Source organism: Lathamus discolor, chromosome 3 (assembly GCF_037157495.1).
Source record: "Lathamus discolor isolate bLatDis1 chromosome 3, bLatDis1.hap1, whole genome shotgun sequence".
Lineage (NCBI taxonomy): Eukaryota > Metazoa > Chordata > Aves > Psittaciformes > Psittacidae > Lathamus > Lathamus discolor.
Window position 1 is genome coordinate 90193460 of NC_088886.1, and position 21782 is coordinate 90215241.

The following is a 21782-nucleotide window of genomic DNA, read 5'->3' on the forward strand; positions in this document are numbered from 1 at the left end:
TTTTTGTTAAAAAAGTATATTTTTTCAGTGTCACCTGAATAGACAATATACACTGATATAGCTGCAGCTGAGTATAATCAAAGTTTGCTAAGGGAAGGTGACCTTAGGAACCCAGGCACAGCTCAAGCCACGGCTTTTGTTTGAAACCCACAGATTATGAGGCAGCACATTGTTATGACAACTACAGCTTTATCAAAAATCAAATCTAACTGCTCTTTCTGTTACAGTTTCTCAAAAGGACTGAGCCAGCCAATTTAAAAGCTCAGCTGGAAGTATTATCTGCTGGCTCTTCTGCGTTCTGTGAAAATGTAAGGGTGGATTACTCATCCCATAAAATCTGACTTGTGATAGATGCTGTCTTCTGACCACATGCTCTCTGTTCTTCCTGGTCTGGTAAGCTTGACTAGAAGCTGATAGCTAATCAAGATGCTTCGCTTCACCTCCCTTTTGTCAGCATACAAAAGCTCATGTCAGGAAAGCTTTCAGAGGTAATCAATTCAGAAAAATAGATCAGCAAAAGGAGAACACAGTGAATAAATATTTCATTGCACTGTGTAAGCCTGTTGTTTCAAATAGCAAAACAAACAGCTTAGTCTGTTTTCTTTACATATTTTAATTATTCATTTATTTTGTATAGACAATATGTTTATACACAAGTATCATCCAGACTTTTGGGGTGATTTGTGCAGTGTTTTGATGCGTACAAGTTCCTTGACCATTTCATGTTTTGGTAACTGCTCCTCAGAATGCAGTGACATGTTATCGTAATGTATTAATGTACTCTCACTACGGCATCCTTTTCCATTAAGGATTATTACAGCTATAGCAATTTGACCCATTTTGTGGAATTTAAATGTGGACATTGGCTTGGCAATGGTGGGATTCCCCAGGGTTACACAGTCCTGCCATCCCAGATGCTATGGTAGATGTTTGAAGAAACTTTTCCGCTGGTTTATACTACTAGGAATTTCTCTCTCAAATTTGGAATCATCTTTACAGGGGAGGGTTATATTGACAAAGGCAAACGGTAAATACACACACGGAGCTTACTGGATCCTTAGCATAGGCATTTTTAAGCCCTGTGGAAGATTATTGTGTGATGTGATCCAATTAGATTGTATGTACATATTTTGGAGCATCTATTTCCCAAGAATTTAAAAGCAAAGTGTCACACAATGAGTTACCTTACAGCAGTTGTAATCTGCACATGACAGTAGCAACTATGCGAAAGTAAAAATGGAGTCCAAGTGATTATTAATGCCTACAGAATAGTGGCTTGTGCTTATCAGTTACCTGTTCAATCAGCGGAGAGTCAAGTCTTCTAGCTGTTTGAAGACAGAAGTTCCAAGTTGAGCCTTTTTCTCCTAGAGGAAAACATGCAGTAGATGCACACACATTCTCCTTTTCCATGTTTTCATCAGATGTGTTGAACATTTTTACAATGTTCCTATGAGCAAGCCACTAGGCATAAATAAATTTGCAGTTAACTACAGGCTTTATTCTCATGAATCTGGAGTAATAATAATTAAATGGATAGCCCTGAACCTACACAAGGTAGAGTTAGATCCCTACAGGCAGCATTTGTTACTAAATACCTGCACAATTATATATACTGTGATCGTATACTGTGGGAGTTGTCTTGTCCTAGCACTGAGGAGGACTGGAACCATGGCTCCTTTCAAAGCTTACAGTTATTTTAAATTATGAACGTTGGGTTTTCATGTATGTATTCACATGTTTTTAAAATATTTTGCGATTTTCTAAATACATTTTATAGTTTGCATGTTGTATATTTATTTTGAACTAATATTTTCACCTTTTGCATGAATTTTTAATGAAAAGGGGAAATGACTTTAAACTAGAAGAGGGGTTAGATTATATTAGATACTAGGAAGAAGTTCCTTACTCTGAGAATGGCAAGGCACTGGAACAGGTTGCCCAGTGAAGCTGTGACTGCCCCATCAGTGCAATTGCTCAAGGCCAGGTTGGATGGGGCTTTAACAACCTGATCTACTGGAGCATGTCCTTGCCCATGGCAGGGGGTTTGGAACTAGATGACCTTTAAGGTCTCTTCCAACCTATTCTATGAAATTGGATCTTTGAGCAATTATTTGCTTTCACTTCCATTCTGTGATCATGATTTTAAGATTTCTCCCAGTGCTCTTTCCCAAATTATTTTAGGTTTTTACTGAATGGAGAGGTATTTCTAACTTTACTTTTTAGAAAGACATTCAATCATTTGAGCTCATTGCTTATTTCATGTCTATTTTTATAATTGTATATTATAGCTACAGTAATTCCAGACAGGCTAGGGGTCTGTACAAAATCATTTGAATAGCAAAATTTACTCCAAATGTACAACTGAAGTTGTTTAAGCATATGCAATTAGAAATTGACATTTTTTTTCTGGAGGTTTATTTCAATTAATGTTATCTTGTTGCTAACAGAACCCTTGTAAAAACTCCTATAGAATACTCATTCAAGTGTGAAAGCTGCAGCTCTTTTCTAAACATGAAAAATCATTAAAATCAGTTGCTTATTTGGAAAGTCATTTGTATCTATAAATCATCAGGAAAATGTTTTAATTGAGCAAAAGCGATAGAAAAAAAACATGTGCATTCTACATTCCTAGAAAAGATGAGATGGCTCTCACGTCCATGCCAGCTGACCCAAGAAATACTAACTAAACCCTGAATGATTTTTTAAACACCTCAAAACCTTAATTGATGCTTAGATTTTGGTAAGAGGTAGAGGTAATCTTTCCCTCTGAGAGTTTCAAAGATGAATTTTATCTACTGGAATTAAATGTTATTGTGCTTATATCTTCAATAACTTTGAAAGACTCGGCTTTTGCTTTGCAGTGTTCCAGTCCAGCTGTTTCTATGTTTGTTTTAGGATTCCTGACAAAGGATAGTATCAACCTTGGGTCAGGACAAAGGCGGTATATGGAGTATGTTCTGTATAAGTGACTGTAGTATTTCTGCCTAAAGGTGAAGGGTTCTGCCTTCTCTAAATATCTGTGATAACAAAGACAGGATTTTCTTGGTGCCCATCATGGTAAGCTGGCACATCTGTTCTTGTCATGTATTACAGGTATGTCCTCCAGGCTACTTTAGAAACATTTGCTTGCTTGCTGAGTGGGTGGAAATAGAATTTTATGGTCATTTGAGGAGCTCTCCAAATTTGAGGAGCTTTAATTTTCATATAACTTAGTCACTCAAGAAGTGATAAAAAGGTGTTCTGTTCAATAACACTATATTTTTGCTTTGTCTGCTTTCATTTTACTAAATATTGTTTTAATGGGAGTTATGATGTACATCCAGTACTTCTAAGAAAACATTTTCTTCCTAATAAGTTTTTGGTGCATATAAGACTTGATTCCTTTCAGAAAGTCAGCAGATTCTAATTTGGTGGAAGGCATCATAGCAGCTTCAGCATGGTTTGAATTTCAGCGAGAATAAGTTCTCTGCACACAAAACAGTCTAAATACACAGTGTTCATTTATATTATTCCAAATTCCCAATATTTTGCTACAGTTCAGTTTTAACATGTCTGGTGGAATTTCCCTATTCAGAATACTGAGTGACAGATTAATTTCGGAAACTTCCACCAAATGAAAAAATTCAGCAACTTAATCGAATTCCACAAACATGATACTTTTTCTATGCTATATTGCTAAAGTATGCATGCAGCTTAAGGATGCATTCCATCAAAATGAAAAATCCTTCACATTTCAAACATGTTATATTCTCTTTGCCATTTCATCATCCTGTTCGGATGAACTTTCTTTCAATATGCCTGACTGCCTATCCAGATTCAGAAACTATTCCTGAAATTCTTCAAGCCATCTTCTACTGCATTCCCTTATTTTGCCTTGCCTCATGAACAATATATGATACCGTAGATATATTTTTAGCTACTACCTCTACAGCTTGCTCCTCTTATGATACTAAGGGGCGTTATATTCTTAAGTACAAACCATTTTTTGAGTCAGTGACTATTCAGGGACAGTTTCTACTCCCACTAACTGTCATTGCATTGTGCAAGAATTTGTAACAAATAGTGTTATGGAAACAGCATGACTAAAAATGACTGAAATATATCCAGCAGTGGAAATCTTCATTTTCTTCCCATTTTTAATATCTTCTTAAAATTTCACTGCAATAATATATGCATGTGTGTTGAAAAGACTGGGAATAGAATGCACTCTTTTCTACCATTACCCCTAACAGGAAACTTATTTCTTCTCCCCTGTTGGCGTTCACAATGTAATGTGTTGTTGATGGTAGACACTCATAAGGAGTTTGAGCTTGCAAAGTTGTAAATGGTACTGGATGCTCAGGAGTATTCAGTGAGTGTTATAGGGCCTGTACCTGCACCCCACTGCCATAACTCACGAAACCATTATCAAGAATATTTAACAATTAGGTTTAGTTAGGGGGAAATCAGATTGTGATCTGAAGAGCGCTTGTAGGCCAAGGTATTGGGAGGTGTCTGTGAAGGTACTGGAAAACCAGCCTGGATGTTGCTTTGCACCTGGGTATTCTTTCATGGCTTCTGGAAGAAAGATGCTGAGACTTCTCATACATAATTGGTAGCCAGAGATTTTACTGAACAGAGTAGCTTACACTTGGCCTCCATGAGATGGAACTGAAAACTTCAAGATTTCACATCCTGTATTCCTTTACCCATAACTATCTATTAATTCCCAAACAGTTTTACGCTGTCCTTGAGGATTTCGATCTCTGCTGATGTGGACCTTGTGTCTTATTTCAGGGCTACAAGTGCACTCTGTTTTGCACCATTCTTGGACAGCACCCAGTAAATCAACATACACAGTGTATTTGTCCAGTGGAGTTACTCCTCTGGAGTTTATCATATCAATAGCTGTAGTTTCTAAACTTTGTTGTTCTCATCCTCTGTTTTATTTCCAGGTGTAGCCCAGTGCATTTGTTACATAGAAAGTCTTTGATTAAAGCAGTTAAGATATCCTGCACAAGCTATCACGCTTGTCCTGAAGACAAGTTTACACATTAGTGCCACTAGAAAAAAATTGTCTCTGGGAATTACTCCCTCTTCTGGACCTTATGTTCTAGAGCTCAACAGACTTCAGGTCATCTTTAAGGACATCTAATCTGTCACTTAGACTGATTTTCAATCATTTAACCGGGAAGGGTTAAGGAAGGTGAGAGTCTTATTGTCAGTGGATTTTCCAAATGGTGTAAGATGATCATTGATCACGGGCTTCAGTGAGCTGCACTAATTAGAATTGTTATGTGAGTAAACAATAATATGAAAATGTTTCTGAATTCTTAATTATTTATACAGAGAAGAAGCTGCATTCTGTTTTCTCTTTGAAAATGTCTAGCCTTAGCATAACAAATACTTCTGCTCACAATTTTCTTATGATGCTGTCCAATCAATTTAGAATCTCTTCAGAGAATGTTAATACATTTATTGTCAAACATTACTGGGGGCGATAAAAGGGGGAGGGATGAAGAAGCATCAACCAGAAATTGATATTCATAGTTAAATGATGGGATTTAGTCTTGTAACCAAAGGATGTGTATCATCTGTTCAAGATTCTCTACTTGGTGACCATGAGAATTGGAGAGGAAAGAAATATTCGGAAGACCTATGGATGGCTATCTGTGCCCTAAATTATAGCAACTCAAATTCCATCGGTGACTGAAATTGAACTGTCCCCAGGAGTGAGGAGGACTTAAATTTTTCATTCAGTTGCTAAAGTGTGATGATCAGTTTGAGTCTTGGATAGGGTATTGTCTGAACAAGGACTTTATGCTATGTATCAGTTGTGTACAGGCCACATTTGAGATCAGGTCTTCAATTTAAAGTCAAGAGCATACAATTGCCTAGTGTAGTTAAGTGTTTTCAAAACCTCAGTAGACAGCTCTATGCACCTTCAAATATCTAAATACCTTTGCAATGGGACTAAAGGTGTTTATGTGGCTCTAGGTGAAGTTGAGGGCAGAGCTAGGAACAGATCTGAGATCATTCAAGGCTCAGACCAGAGCATCAGCAGAAGTCATCCTTCCTCCTGAAATTCCTCTCAACTGTGCCACAATTCTTTGCTCAATTCATTCATTTTTTTAAAACAGGTACTATCTACCCTAGAGTGAATTTAAGATTTAATATCTTATTATTTATTGATCACATTGAGATCATAATTAAAAAAAATACTATGTCGCCTTGAGCGTGCCCTTAAACTTATTTGAAACCAACATGGTTTTATGACTTTGCATGGTTACTCCAATTTTCTCTAGTGAGAGAGCTACTTCACACCCAGGAGGTCTACTGTGTTTTTCAAGCAGCTATGCACTCCGCTGACAATAATTGTAAACAAAGGTACAGTAGAGAACATGTCTTCAGACGAGACAGTCTCGTAACACAGTAATATTTTTCAGCAAGTACTTATTCTAAGGCAGGGCAGACTTACACAGAGAACATCCAAGCTTTAAAAAAACCACCTGATTTCATCCTTATTTTACAAGTGGTTCAAAGTGTTTCACCTCCCATTTTCATGCTTTCAGGGTTAATTTGAATTCCCTGATAGTCCTTTCAGTATTTCAAATCTTCTTTAAAAAGTCTAAGTCTACAAAAGAGCATAGTTTAGTACAGTTTTCTCAGGAGAAGCCTTTTGTTTAGAGAAAATTAGACATAATCAGGTACTGACTGTAGGCAATCCATAATAAATGTTACTGAAACCACAATATGCATTGCAGATTCATTCATTGTGGTAACAGCAGTCTGAAAGCTAAATATAAACTCAAAAACTTCTGTTGCCAGGGTCAGGTGATATTCCAGATCATATTTTTTTTATTAATTAGTCAATCTGAATGTGTAAAGCAAGAATAAAACAATTGTTTCCCTGCAGAATTAAACATTCCAGCCTAAGCTCTCCAGGGCAATATTTAAGTCCTGTTGCTCTAGGGACAGGGAGAGGGGACCTCTCTGGTTCTCCAGAGAAGTGATGCTTTAACTAGACCCATGAAATTGTTGAAGGAATCATGAAATGTTTTTCACAACGGGACTGAGATAACTGGGGATTGGGAGAAAATCCTCATTTAAAAAAAGACAAACATTTCAAAGGCATCAAATATGGGAAGTTTTGCATTGAAATCAGTTTAATAAAGATAAAACATCCAAACAATTATATATAAGGCTTTATTTGATGTAGCATGCATTTTATAGTAGATATTTTAATAAGTATATAGAAGTTATACATTACGTTAAGATATATCTGGAGGTCTGAAGAAGCAGTACAGTAAAATGTTACATATGTACATTTGGAGAGAACTTTTTTCTTTGATGGACTAAGCTGTGCATTTCCTTCAGCATTAGAATAAATTGTGATTTCACTGTTAATCTCAGGTGCAACTGGATCAAGCCTACACTTGTCCTAAGTGGCCAGCCATTCCCCACTCAAATTCCTGGCTGCTTCTGTGTCACACAAGGTTACTGCCTGATGATTGCAGAGTTTGAGGCCACCAGGATCATATGGAGCTTTTTCCAGCCTGGGCAGAATCTGCTCAGCTTGCTAACACCTCCTCTTTTTTTCCCAAATACTTGCTTGATTAAGAGAGTGGTTTTATGGCATTAAGATTTTATGGTTAGGTGGAATAGGGAAGCTCGCCTGTGGAGAATGAGAACATCTGATCCTTGTTTCATCCAAAAAAATCCTTTGAATTTCTTTTGTAGTATGGCTAAACAATAATATTGATTTAAAAGTGTGTGGGTTATTTTAAACCAATATTTTGTTTCTCCTTCTCCCTGTTTTCAGATACATTCAAAACCTGAGAATGAGAAAGCTGGATACTTTTAGAGGCAAATTTACATGTTTTGAAGTTTGTTTTAATCAAAAGTAGGATGCTTTGGAATTTCAGTGCACTCTAAGGGATTACAGAAGCACAGACTTGCAGCGCTGAATTAAAGTGTCAGCTCTATTGTCTTCTGATCAATCAGATCCATTAAAGAATCCAGAGAGACTGACAAAAAAAGGGAAGAAAGTCATTTAGAGAGCAACACTGTACATGCAGTGGTCGTGATGCTTTAAGTACAAAGTGTGTGAGTAGAGCTGTAGAAAAAATAACTGGAAGAAAACACAGCCCACAAAGAAATAAAATACCCAGAAACTGTATTTTTCCATGGACTGCCATATGCCATACCAATGAGCAATACATTATTTTTTTCCAGGAATGCTACGTGTGATATAAAATAGAAAGTAGTGCTGAATGGTTTGATAGAGACAAAACAAATGTCTAGTGAGACAAAGGATAGTAATGAAGAGTAGTATATTATATTGATATTTTAATAGCCTATGAGTGATGAGATATACTAAGGCCATAGCACATATTTGCTGGTGGATGCTTCATCTTTTTCTTCTTTAGAGAAGAGAGTATAGCTGGATGACTCCTGAAGGTACTGGTCAGTACTTAACTGTATACCTCTTCTAAGTATCAGTAACAAAACTCTCTGTCTTTGACCTTTCTGCACCCTTTTCATTTAATTGCTTTGCAGGAAAAAAAGGTGGGATGAAGTGACAGGAGAGAACAGAAATGAAAGGGAAAGAGAAAAGGAGATGGTATATTTCACAGGTATTAATTGAGAAGCCAGATTTTTTCCTGTTTCTGCCACTAAATTGAAGCATTAATTTGGGCAAGTCAGCCAAAGTTTTGGGCTCCAATATGCTGGACCCTGAATCTTGTGAATCATTTGTCTCTACATACAAGTACAGAACGGATCTAAATATGTTAAAATTCTTATTTGTAAGTGATTTAACCTAAAGTCTCTCTAATGGCTGCCCTTGTAGGTTGAAATTAAACTCTTAGATTCTGATCCAGCAAGGTCCTGAGTTAAATGGCTGTCTTCAAGAGTTGGGTTCAAAGGGTCGATGTTCAAAATTCAAGGTATGCTCAAATGAGTGGCTGCGTGACAGCCTCACTAAGGGTAGTAGCCTGGACACACATTCTTTCAGCATTAGCAAATATTAGGCACTGACATACTACCATTAAGGTAAATGACAAATAATGTTTGACTTGCATGGTCTCTAATGTCCAAAGTAGTATAAGAGCTAATTAGGAAGTGCTTAATAGCTTCAGCATTTAGTGAGTTACATTTTTAATAGTTATTTTTTTTAGAATTAAAGCATTCACTTCCACCTTGCATGTAAAAAAGAAAACCCCAAACATACAAAAGCCTAATACTGTGCAAATACCCTTTATGATTCATCTTTGCAACGACAGCAGAAAGGCGAGAAAAGGCTGTAAAAAATTAGACACAATGAGATATGTTGGATAAGATTTTAAAAGCTTTGCCAGTAAGGAAGAGCTGAAAATCCTGCACTTGATACTTAATGATAGAATAATATTGACTCAAGTGTTGGAATTAATTTTGTAATGTATTTGTGATATTGTTACTAGGAAAAGATTGATGTTCTTTCCTCGGTCTGCATTACCATGGTAGCTTTCTCTGTTATGCATATAGGATTGTTCTGAACTGTATGAGATATGAATTTGGCTGAGGATGAACAAGCAGATGTAGTCTGCAAGTGCTCTGCTTGTGACTTCTACAGGAGGTCACAGCAAAAGAGAATATCTGATCAATCATTCTGTCCCAAAACAGCCATAGGAAATCATTGCTTCTGGTATGTCTGGGCTTGACAGATGTCTATCTGATCATTGTGTATTACTATTCAAACATCTTTGAAATTCTCAAGATACAGACATAAGAAGCAACACAAACTGTTTGACAAAGTGACACTGTTTTGTAAGATGCAGAATAGCTGAGGAAGTTATATGAAAAAAGAGACTTCAATATGATTCATTTTTTCTTGAAGGTTTGACTTTTAACATGTAGAATACTTCACCCTGTTACAGACAAACAGAATGATGCACTGCTTGATGCTGGCTACACAGAATAAACTTTGAAAGCAAAGCACAGCAGCAAAGATCTATATCTGACTTTATGTGACACAATCCTCATTTTAAAGGAACAGGCTCTGTAGCCTGTCTACATCTAGACAAACGATTGCAGTGGATCAGCTGCTGGTTTTAGATACCTCTTTTTATCCTCTAGTAAATTGTTTGGATGTTGAACAACATTCTGAACAGAACCTTTATGCAACCAAACATCATTTTCTGAATCTAAGTAGAGGACCGGTCTTCACAGGCAGAATGGTTCTGACTTTTGTAATAACAGGAACTATGGTGCCATAGTGACTGTAATACACAACAGGCTTCTTGATCTTAAAGCCCCTAGATTTGCTGTATTGCCACTTAGCATTCTAAGATGCCTTTACAATGGTAGGTACTAATCTCCATTTTGCACCCTAGAAAACGCAATATACAGGAGGCCTAAAAAAATGTCTAAGCATTGTGCCTTGACAGTGGAAGAACTGAAATACTTTCTTTCCTACAGTAAGTTTGAAGCTTAAACCCCAAATACAAATAGCCGTTAATGACTGTGAAGGAAATACTGTAACTCAGATATGTAACTTGATAGATAATGCTGTAAGTTGTGAGCCGACCACAAGCTAGGAAACTGGTTATTTGTGTGTTTACTCTTGCCCTCACTTCCTATGTCATTTATTTAGTTAAATTAATAATGAAGAATTTTTATTCAGGATATATTTCTTTTAAATACCAAGGAATAACCATGAGTTCATGTGTACTTTCAGTAGTCATTTTGTCCTGTTGGACAGTGGGCTTAAAATGTCAGGACAGAAAAAAATAACTGTATTTTTTCTCTTATAGTCTCCACCGTACATTTTTATGCAAAGTATAACAGAAGAGTAATTTTAATCTATATAGCAAGGCCTATATTAAAAAGTTAAATTGCTCTTGCTGTTAGTAGGCCTCCTGTGAATGGGTAATTTGCCTTCTTAATGTATATTTTTAAAGACATTTGATCTCTCCTTTCCCACTTTCCCTACTTAGATGCTACTGGGAACAGATTATGGCTAGAATAAGAATTTCAGTGAATTCTTGTTTGCCTTCACTAAAAGACCTACAGATTTTTCCATTATTTCTGCTTCCCTCTCATCCCTCTTCTGCTTGCACTGAATGATAGTTTGTAAAGAACCTTCCTAGCATGCTCGATCCATTCTGTGTAATGACAGAATTAATTATGTAGGATATAATTTTAAGTAAAAGAGTCCTGAGCAATGCTTAATTTGTGAGTTCCCTAGAGGTCTGGGCAAAGAATAGGGCCTGAACTGTTCAAACAGGGGTATCAAAGCAAAAAGTGAGCACTTAGACCTAGCACACTTCAGGCAGCTTGAACTTAGATAATTACCAAAACAACAACAAAAAGAAGCAGAGTCATGAAAGACTGCTGACTTTCCTGGCTGAGTAGAAAACCTTCCCAGTAGAGACAAAGTATCATTAATGCAGTAATGGCTATCTGGAAAAAAACACCAAAACAAACAAGCAAACAAAACTGAAACCCCAAGCAAACAAAAAACCCCACCAAAATAAAAAACACCCTCCCCCCCATTATGGCAAATCTGAACTTTTGATGACCCTTCTATTAACAAGGGGTTTGATGCTTTCGTTTAAAATTGTAAACTCCATAAAATCTACATAGCTGCAGCTGTAAACTTTTTAATCTGGAACAAAAGTTTATATGCTACCATACAACGGTAACATGGTAATGTATAAACTTTATTTCCAGATGGTCAGCCATCTAAGAATTTTTCCATATCCTTTTCAAACACCTGCACAGTCAAATTAAATGAGTGTAATAGGGGAGAAAGAACCACTTAAATTCTGATATTGAGATTGTAATTTGATGGAAAAAATCCATTTGAAACAGGAGTGCTAATCCCTGGCTCTGTTACAGAACAATTACTGAGAGAGGACACCTTATGGCGTTTGGTGGTTGAGTAAGTGCACATGCCTGTAAAAAGAGGGGTTTTTACAAGTAGCTGCTGCTTTGTGATAAAAGTAATAAGAGTTCTATGAGGCTCTTCTCTGAAAAGAGCAATTACAGTCTGGTGAAGTCAGTTTGTAATCAAAATATGAATTATCAATAGAGAACTTCCTACTGTTTTCTATTTGGGCTTTCTTTTTGAAAATTAAACTTTCTTAGCAGGATTTGATTCTTAAAGTAATTTTAATAAAATTTAAAATTCTTTTTGCAAGCTCAGGAATAATTCCTCTTTGAGCAAGAATTTATAATCATGGTTTTGATGTTGTTTAGCTTTTTCAGTAAACATCACATTTCATTGTCCGAACATTCTTTGTTTATATTTTCTGTGGTATTTTTTTTCTCAGTTAAACACAGAAATACCTGTGTACCAGGTAATCAACATTTAAATGGTGACTCTTGTTTTGAGAGTCCTTCACGGTGACTCTTGTTTTGAGAGTCCTTCACAGTGACTCTGTTAAGATTAGGGCTAGTTCAGACTGATAAGGTACAGCTTTTCGAGTTGAGCATTTGATATAATACTGAGGTACTTGAAGTTCTCCTTAAGGTGCTCCTTCACCCAAACGTGGTATTTCAAGCCTATATATGCAGTACTGTATCTTGAGTAGCCTAGGATTCATGTCTGGTTTTGTAGATGGGGCATCTATAATATTTAACTTCATTTTAATATCAGTTTGTCTTCTGAATGAAGACAAATTTAAGCAGATCTCAAAAGGATAAGAGAAGGTTATCTTATCCTATGATCAGTTTTACTCATATTTTGACCAAAAAAAATCACAAAGATAATTTTTGATACAGATACAGAACTCCCTGTGTGCTTACAAAGTAAAGTCCTATTAGCTTCAGTTGCAAAAGTGGTGATGAAGGGTGAGAATCTTCATATGAATACAGAAATACAGGAAATGAAGGCTCCAGGGAGTCTTGAGGATTTTCACAAAAAATGTATAGCAGAAAAACAAAATTGAGGAGTTCATATTGTAAATGTGTTCTTTTGAGAACTGGATCATGGCAGGAATGTTTGCTGGGAGGCTCTAAATCTCAGTCTTACTCATCGGCTTATGAAAAAATGATGGTGTTTTTAAAGCCCAACTGTTTCTTAAAGATACGTAAAGCCAGAAAATAATTTTGTGAATCATGATAAGTAATGGCAAGTACCATCCGCCCAGCACTTTGTTGGAACTTGGTTTTTTTTACACCTATGTTAACAGCAGGGATGGTAATCTCAAGTTCACGCTTTTGATTCAGACCTAGATTCCCTCAAGTTACATATCCGTAAACTGCAGAAAGAGCACTTCACTTCTTCCTACAATTTTTGACTGTGGGAAATTAATCCAAACAAACGGATTAGCGTAAGAGTCCCACTGCAGTGAATGTGGTTAATGACTATGACAATAAGCTGAAGCACATCTAATCAAATTGAAATGAAATTATTATTACAAAATGATAGTGTGTATCAAAAAATTATAAATGGAATGACATCAAATATTTATTTAACTTAAAATGCAGGGGGAATTTCTCTTGGAGCATGATCAAAGATAGAGGGGCTTTTTTTATTATTCACTCTCACATGAAGAGTGTAAAAATTCAATCACCCTTTTGTTTTATTGATAGCCAGAATTCCATTAGAGCTGGTCAGGTTGGAAGGAAGAAGAAACATGCCAGCTTTTTATCTCTGTGTACATACTTCTTGCAAGTAAAAGCATGAAATGGGATTCTGCAAACCTCCTTGGTTATCTTCTCTAAGACTGATGTCAGGGTTCTAGTATGCCTTTTTACAATTTCAGCTGCTAATCTACTCTATGTGATAGTTACAGTTACAAACTACTGTTTGTATGTTTTGCTATTCCATGTCAACTGCTCACACATACACATATTTCTGCCTTTCATTTGAAATGATTCTTCCCTGACAAATCCAGCATTTCATTGGGAAGGAAAGCATTCAAATCCTGATAAAATGAGGCAGTTCAGGTAAAAATGTTTTTTGTAGTGCTGGTACTCTTCCTTGGCAGCACCGAATCAACTGTTACAGATGTACTATGTACAGAAATAGAAATGTTAGTAACACTGCTGAGGTTGTGTAGTCGGACAGCAGGGATTTATTGTTGCTCTGATGCTATTGAGCACTTGTTTTACAGTATAGTATGATTTAAGGTCAGTCTCTCCCGTACGACATCAAAGTTTTGTATAAATGCTCATGTTTAAGTTTTCCTTAGATGGCTAATCTAACACAGCTAATACAGCTTTACAGTTTGAACATTATTACCAGTGAATACCTGTGATCTCTAGAAGACTGTTTAAAGAATTTTCAGGCTTAGAAAAAAATTAAACTTCTAATCTTTGGGTCATGGCACAATCGAATATTCAAAATGCATTTTTATGTTTAAATACTTCAATACATAATTGCTGAAACTTGTATATACTTGTATTTATGAATGTATCTAAAGTATTGCAAGAGAAGTATCAACTCAGTGTGCTGCTTTCACATGATTTTGACAGATATTTGAAATCCAGATTTCTTTGCACATAGTAAGAACATTTATAAGAAACAACAGCTGTTCGCAGCTTATCTAAAATAATATTAATCGATAAAAATATGTATTTTTCATCTCTCCATATCATGTTCTGAATACTCAAACAAAAGAATAATCAAGAACAATGTGAAATCAAAGAACAGTGGATGAAATTCTGAAACTTGAGTCAAGCGGAATTCTGTTGCTGTCTTCAATGACGCCAATATTTTACCTGATACATCGAAGTTCCAACCCTTATGAAAATGCAATAGGTAGATCATTAATCATAACCACATAGAGTTATACTAGTACAAAGCTGGACATTAAATTCTGATATGAAAAGTTATTGTTTTCTCTGTACTCAGGGGAGGATGTTGGTGATAGTACTCACACAAAAATGAAATTCAAATAGGGCGTCTTATTTGAGATGGAAAATATATGCTGATTGCAGCAAGAAGTACTTGGGGTTTTCTTTTTTGAGAGAAGTGTAGTTATGAGGCGCAGCCTAAGCCTGAGCCTAAAAATATTCCCTTGATGGCTTTATGTTTGCTTCGTATGTCCTACAGCTCTTCTATCAACAGCCATTACTTCAAGGTTAAGACACATACAGTATTAGATATGATATTAATATGGATGATTCAAAACAGAAAGGTTATTTTAAATTACCACTGCTCACAAACATGTTGAATCTTTAAAATTGAAAGCATGCACTTTTGCAAAAGAACAATGAAATGTTCTTAATAATTTGGAAGCATTTTATGCTGATAGCCAAAATATCAAAAGTGAACATTGAATAACTTTGGAATCATTGGGTTCATTCTTCATCTTCCTTTGCAAATTTTTGAGGTACAAACTATGATTTTCAGTTTCAAGAAAACACTTTAAAATGGTTTATTGGATGCTTACAGTAATGACAATGTTTCTGTACATACCAAACTATAAAATGAGAGGAATAATAATTAAAAAAAAAAAAAAAAAAGAAAAAATCCATGGGAAATAAAGAGAGTTTGTATCTTACTATTTTTTGTAACTGAATTTTTAATATACTGTTTTTCAAATGAGTAGTCTATAATTGCTTTTACTATTAAACAGATTCTTAGATAGTATGATAATCAGAATGATATAACTATCCAGGATGATAGAATTAGTTTTAAAAGATGATTTTGGCTTACATAGCATTTTTAGTAAGACAAAACTATCTACAGTATTCTAATCTTTTTCTTACATTCATGTAGAATAATCTCATTCACAGAAAAAAATATTGGGGAAATATGCAAAATGTGAACTGTATTTTTCATACAGCTTGAAAATGTTAGGTCACTTCTGAACTGTTGTCAGAAACTTGAGGAGTCCGTGTCAGTTTATTCTTAGTCTAGCTATATGAAACTTTTAATAGGATATCAAGTAATATACAACCTAATACTATAGGTGACTACTCACTCGGAAAAAATACATATGGCTGTTAGTCTGTCTTCAGATTCATCTACAGTCTTTGTCACTCAGTCTCTTCACTTAAATACATTGTAAAAATAGCTTTCAGGCCAAGGCACTGAAAAAGCTGACACAGCCAGAAGAACAAAACTTGCTGAGTGTTTCTACCATTTAAAAATGATATTATGTATAATTCCCAACATCAAAGGAATGAAAGCGGTTTTATTCATTCTCCCGCATTTCCTTAGGGCAGTAAGTATTATGTACTGTAACTATCTAAATAATTCAGTTCTTTGTTTTCACTTTAAATTTATCTCTTTGACCTGTAGTTTATATACTATAATTTTTGCTACAAACAAAACAGTTGCACAGATATTTTACCATCCTGCCTTGATTCATAAGTATAGATGTAAGATTCATGATACTGTCTGAAATACAAAAGGCTTTGGTCATGAATGCACAGAGGAAGATGCCCACAATTAAGAGAATTTCAAAAGGTGGCAGAAGTGTTTCAGTATGGCCAGACAGATAATGAAATGCTATTAAGGAGGAATAGTAAGAAGCAAATAAAGTATATTACCCAAAATAACCTGTAGGGCAAAAGTTCTTTTCTATATATGCAAATAGGTATGTTGGTTCTCTGAAAAAAATGTTACTCCTTCAAAAAGTGCATGCTATTGTGATGATGGCCACAGGGACGAAAGTCAGGCAGAAAGAGCCATTTTAGGTTTTATGCAGGTGACCCAGTCCATTCAGGATGTGTTTCTGCTCCAGTTCAGTTCAGCTCCCTCTTTGTCATGCTGTTCAGACAGCTTGTGTATCCTGCCACTGCCTGACTGCCACTGAAGCCATGCTCATCAATCAAACTCACGGAAAAGGCCTGTGAGATTTGAAAGTCTGCTGGCTTATGTGCCGTGCCAGCTTCAGTGGTTTGGTACAGAGCTTCGGTAATGTTATCCTCCTCTAACACATCAGCACAATAATACATGTTATATTTAAATAATATGGATGGATGACCGTAAGAAATTAAGCAAAGCTATTGCAGCATTATCATCTGAACCATGGCATTGCCCTCCTAAGAGAATTAGGGTACTTCACACAATGGAGTACATAGAGGCTGCTTCAATCTTCAGTTCATGCAGGAATTACAGCATGATAGCTACATTATGAAAAAGTCTGCTTTTGTATTTTTTTGCTAATATGTTTCAAAATAGTCTCCTGTGAAACGTTCTTTCTTTGCTATTGCTTCTTTGCTGGTTCATTTTTGGAATGCTTTCTTAAATACAAAATTGGCATCTGTGAGATATGCTATTAAAATGAGGATATAAATGAGGATTAATTTAAAGTAGGGTTATGAGGGGATTCTAAATCTAACTATATAAATAAGGACTAGAAATGTAACCCAGTGCATTCATTAGTCTGATTGGCAGAAATAATTTAGCAGCCAGCTGAGAAACAACATGGAAATTGTTTTCTTATACTATGCACTTTATCAGATGTATGCTAAACAATTCCAGCTCTATCCAAAAGTGTCACCTTGACCAATTCCATATTCCACAGAATATGGAGTCCCTCCCCTCCTGTTATTTCAGTGCAACTGACCTAAAGGAAGGATATTTGGGAAGTGAAAGCTTTGTTGTAGAAAATCTGACCACCTTTCTATCCCTCATTTGCACAGATAGGCTGATAGAAATAGGATAGACTTTGGATAATTTTAGTGGCTAATCCAACTAATGTTCTCATAGCTTTGGATTTCTTTCTGTTCTATTATTTCAGCTCTGTGTATGCCCATGCTACCTCATCTGCAATTTTGGACATACAGGCAGTTTCCTTACCTTTCTGCCTTGCCTGCTTTATCTTCCTGAAGCCATGTTTATTAGTAAAAGGTAAGAATTCACAAATTACTGCTAATGTAGAAATGGACATAGATTACATCAACCTGCACAACAGGTTTTGAGTATATGCTGCTATGAGGCAGACGCCTGTGCATTTAAGCTAATAGTGGAGGAGCTTCAGCTGGATTCTTCCTACCATCTAAACCCATTTCACTGTGCATTTGAATTGCCCATCCTGCAGTTCAGAGTTTCAGCAATGTTGATTTCAGCAATGTATTTGAGTGTAAGTGGCTACCCATGCCCAATTTGGAAATCAGAGTAGGCACAGGGAGTGTTTCTTCCAAGCATGCTTTTGCCAGTTGTAGAGGGCACCCTGAGAAACACTCTGCTGCCATTTATGAAGAGCTTTCAGAGCCCCACGCTCACCTAGAAAAGCTTTGAAAAGTCAACTAGCTGTGTTACATGTCAGTGGGAAGCAGAGAGCAACAGCAGTTACCTTTGAAAAACCTGACTTAGGAAGGGCAACTTAAGTAGCAGAGCTTGGAAGCTAAGTACTAGATGAAATGTTTTTTGATGTCTATAATATAAATTACAAGCTAAAAAAAAAAAAAAAAGAGAGAGAAAAGAGCTTGAAAATGTAACCAACCCATCAAATAACTAGACACAGGAACTCAGCTCCTGCCATTGCTACCTGTATTTTGCCTGCATGCTGGCAAACAAATTGGCAAAGCCTTTAGTTAGCATTAAATTCAGCTGGATAGTTTAAATGACACCATGATGATTAATTAGCTAAGGACTCATTCCAAATCTTATGCAAGTGTGAAACAGTTTCACAGTGTCTAAGGATGAAGATTCCCAAAGCAATAAAAGTAATTTAATCCTGACATCCAAAACCATGGAATAGGTTTATTCCCAAAGACAATCTCCTGGACAGCACAGTAGCTGTAAGCCACTGTAGTCTGTGAAATCGAAACCAAATTTTCTTCTTAATGGTTACACAGCTGTAGCAATAGGTTATATAGGCTTTCTTCTCCTTTCTTCCATACCCAGTAAGACATGATGTACTTACTGTGATGACTTAAGTGTCTAAACAGACAGACAGACAGGTCACTGGGCTGAAACCAGAACTGACGGAAAACAGAACAGAAAATACTGTTTCTAGCTGTCTTTCTTTTTGTGAAGATTGCTCTTAGAAGAGGAATCTCAGGTTGTCCGTTTCATCCTGCACTCCATGTGTGCAAATCTGAAAAATTATCATATGTTTATTTCATGTGAATACTCACGTATCTATTGCCATGAAACCCACATTCAATACATGAAAAAGCTCTATAATGTCAAAAGGACATTTCCAGTAGTTGGGCTTTTTTGAATACTGGAAATAATGGATCTTAACTTATTAAGGCTTTCTACATTATTTTTGCCTTTGAATGAGATACAGACTTTAACTAAATATTTGTAACAGTTCTGTCCTATCTGCATGGGACGGGCTCTGGTTTTACTCTCTCTGAGGGCACTAGTAATATCTAACACTTCTGCACACCTGCTAGTTGCCCATACAGGAGTTATCAATAGTTTCTGCAGCAAGTTCTTGCCAAAATTCTACTGGAGACTGACAGTTCCATGTGATGTTCCTGAACGTGCTTGCACATGTCCTTCTTGTCTGAAATGTCTCCAGCATGAATTCCTGCTTTAGGTGCATAAGGCACTGAAGTTACTGAAAATCTGTTATCAACACTCAAAAAAATTTTATTAAAACAAACCCTTTAAATATAAATGTATGGATTCAAACTGAAGCCATATGTTATTCTACTTTTGTAATTTTTTCATAAGACCATATGCAGACAGATATCCCACTTAAAAAGAGCCATAATTACAAGTATATCTTTGTGCTTATGTATGTGGGGCTTTATAAGCAGCATTTTTGGTTTATGTCAAGTTTGTAATTTCTTTTTGCAACCTGTTCTCCAGTTACCTATATTTTTATTCTCAGAAGGTATCAGTAAAGACAGTGAACAGCCTTTTTTCTTTTTACCTGTAAGTAGGTCATGAAGCCATGGTGAGACACCATGTCTCACTGTCAAACCTGTACAGGATTCCTGTGAGCCCCTGGAATCCTGGGTCAGACGGCCAGTGTTGAAATTCCACGTAAGTTCACAAATGTATGGCCGTATGCTGCCATCTGTCTGCTCTGCAGCTGGGAGTCAGTGGTGCACCATTAGTTTCATGTACCGAATTTCAGCTGTCTGTTTCTGAACAGCTGTTAAGACTGTTACAGTTTCTTTCTGTCTGCTTTGGCTCATTATAGGAAAGGTGATTGCAAGGCTGAAAGGCTTGATATGTATAAACAGGTTCTTTTTTCTTCACCCCTGAAAACAATGCCATTCTTACTATCTCTATACAATGCAAGAAGAACCAAATTAGTGTTGTCTGTGATACCTGTCATTCTTACAACTATTATTGTGACAAGGTACCACCATATTTCAACATACTATACAAGATCTCTGAATGATAATTCAAGTTGAAGCTTATAATGGGCTTTTTCTTACCAGATTTTTCATGAAAGCCTCTGAGACTGAATTGGGACTGACTAGCTTCCTACTAATTCTGTGTATTAAAGACTTTTACAACTCATGATTGTGACAAAGATTGTAAGAGGGGATAGAAGTGGCACAATATTAATTTCTTATTTTCTTATAATATGATGAGACTGGCACTATTAAGTTTTATAAATTTATTCCATTTTCACTGCAGATCTTATTTCAGTCTTCCCAAGGTGCCATTTTGTCCATTTGAAGTTATAATGCATGACCAAGTACGATGAGAGACCTGGTTCCAGCTAACTGTATCTCACACCACATCCGTTTGACTATGCCCCAATGAGAAACCATTTGATAATTTCAAATTAGATAAATTGATAATTTTTACAATTGGATAAATTTTGAAATCTGTGAATTTCAAACTTGGAATTGTCAATATTATCTTTACTATTCATTACTTACAATTGTACTGTATTTTAGTGAATTCAAGTCTTAAATAAAAAAATGACGATATGTATTTTGTTAACAATAATACTAACTTTATGCAGATGTCATATTAGAGATTTTCATTTATATTCCAAACTATTTCACCTAAAAAAGATGTTATTCAAATACTGAACATTTACAAAGCTGCTCCAGAGAGCTGGTTTCTTCATGCCCATTTATTGTCCTTATAGCTAAACCCTAGATAACCCCTTCTGATTAAAAGCAAAGACATTCGTTATTGCAATAATCAGAAAGAATTACATTTGCATTTTTTGAAGCAGGAAAGCAATTTGACAAACTGTGCATATATTTTCCATGTAGCCAGCCATTTCGTGACAGTAAATAAACAAACAAGAGACTATATCTTTTATAAAATGCTGTTTCATTATTATTTAAACTATACAGAGAAACAACCTTGTGCAGTTTACCCATGTGCAAAAACACTTGTAAAACCTAGTGATTAATGGAGGGTTATCATTTAAATCACAGAGTAAGAGAATCAATTCTCTATCATTATGTTCCTGTGAGGAATATGAAAGTAATAAAACCAGCATTTGTTCTGAGTTGTTTTCAAGAACATGTGCTCTTTTCTTAGCTGGCTGTTTTTAGTCCTGACCTCAAAGGAGAAGACTGGTCTTCCTAGTGTCTTGCAAGGCATAATGGAAGAATTACTGTGGGAGAAAGGAGGGTAAAACCTACTTTAAGCAATCTTCTTCTACAAGATATTTGAACATAATCATATTCAGATAGTTGAACAATATCACATTCAGATAATACAATCTGAAATAAGGAGTTGGCTTCTTAAACATGCAAACAAACTCCAAACTTAAACAACAACAACAAAACCCAAAACCAAACAAACCAACCTCCAAAACCCCCCAAAACCCAAACAAAACCCCCAAACCAACCAACCAACCAACCAAAAAAAACCCAAAGAAACTAAAAAAACACCCAAGGAAAAGAAAGATCAGAAATGACAGCTGGGATTTCCAGGGTGAAGTTCAAAACATTAGAAATGCTGAGAAGTTTGTGCTGAA

The 21782-nt window shown here is 36.0% G+C and overlaps 1 long non-coding RNA gene across 4 annotated transcripts in view; it reads left to right on the top strand.

The window, feature by feature from the left end:
* Window positions 1-234: 234 nt before the first annotated feature.
* The window catches only part of LOC136009964 (uncharacterized), a 34690-nt gene continuing 13142 nt past the window's right edge, over window positions 235-21782 (top strand). For 3 of the 4 annotated variants that reach the window (XR_010610711.1, XR_010610712.1, XR_010610713.1), the window contains exons 1-3: window positions 235-393; window positions 17664-17773; window positions 19765-19867. This is a non-coding gene — a long non-coding RNA (uncharacterized LOC136009964). The remainder of the gene's footprint in view (window positions 394-17663; window positions 17774-19764; window positions 19868-21782) is intronic. The other variant, XR_010610714.1, reaches the window with a different exon arrangement.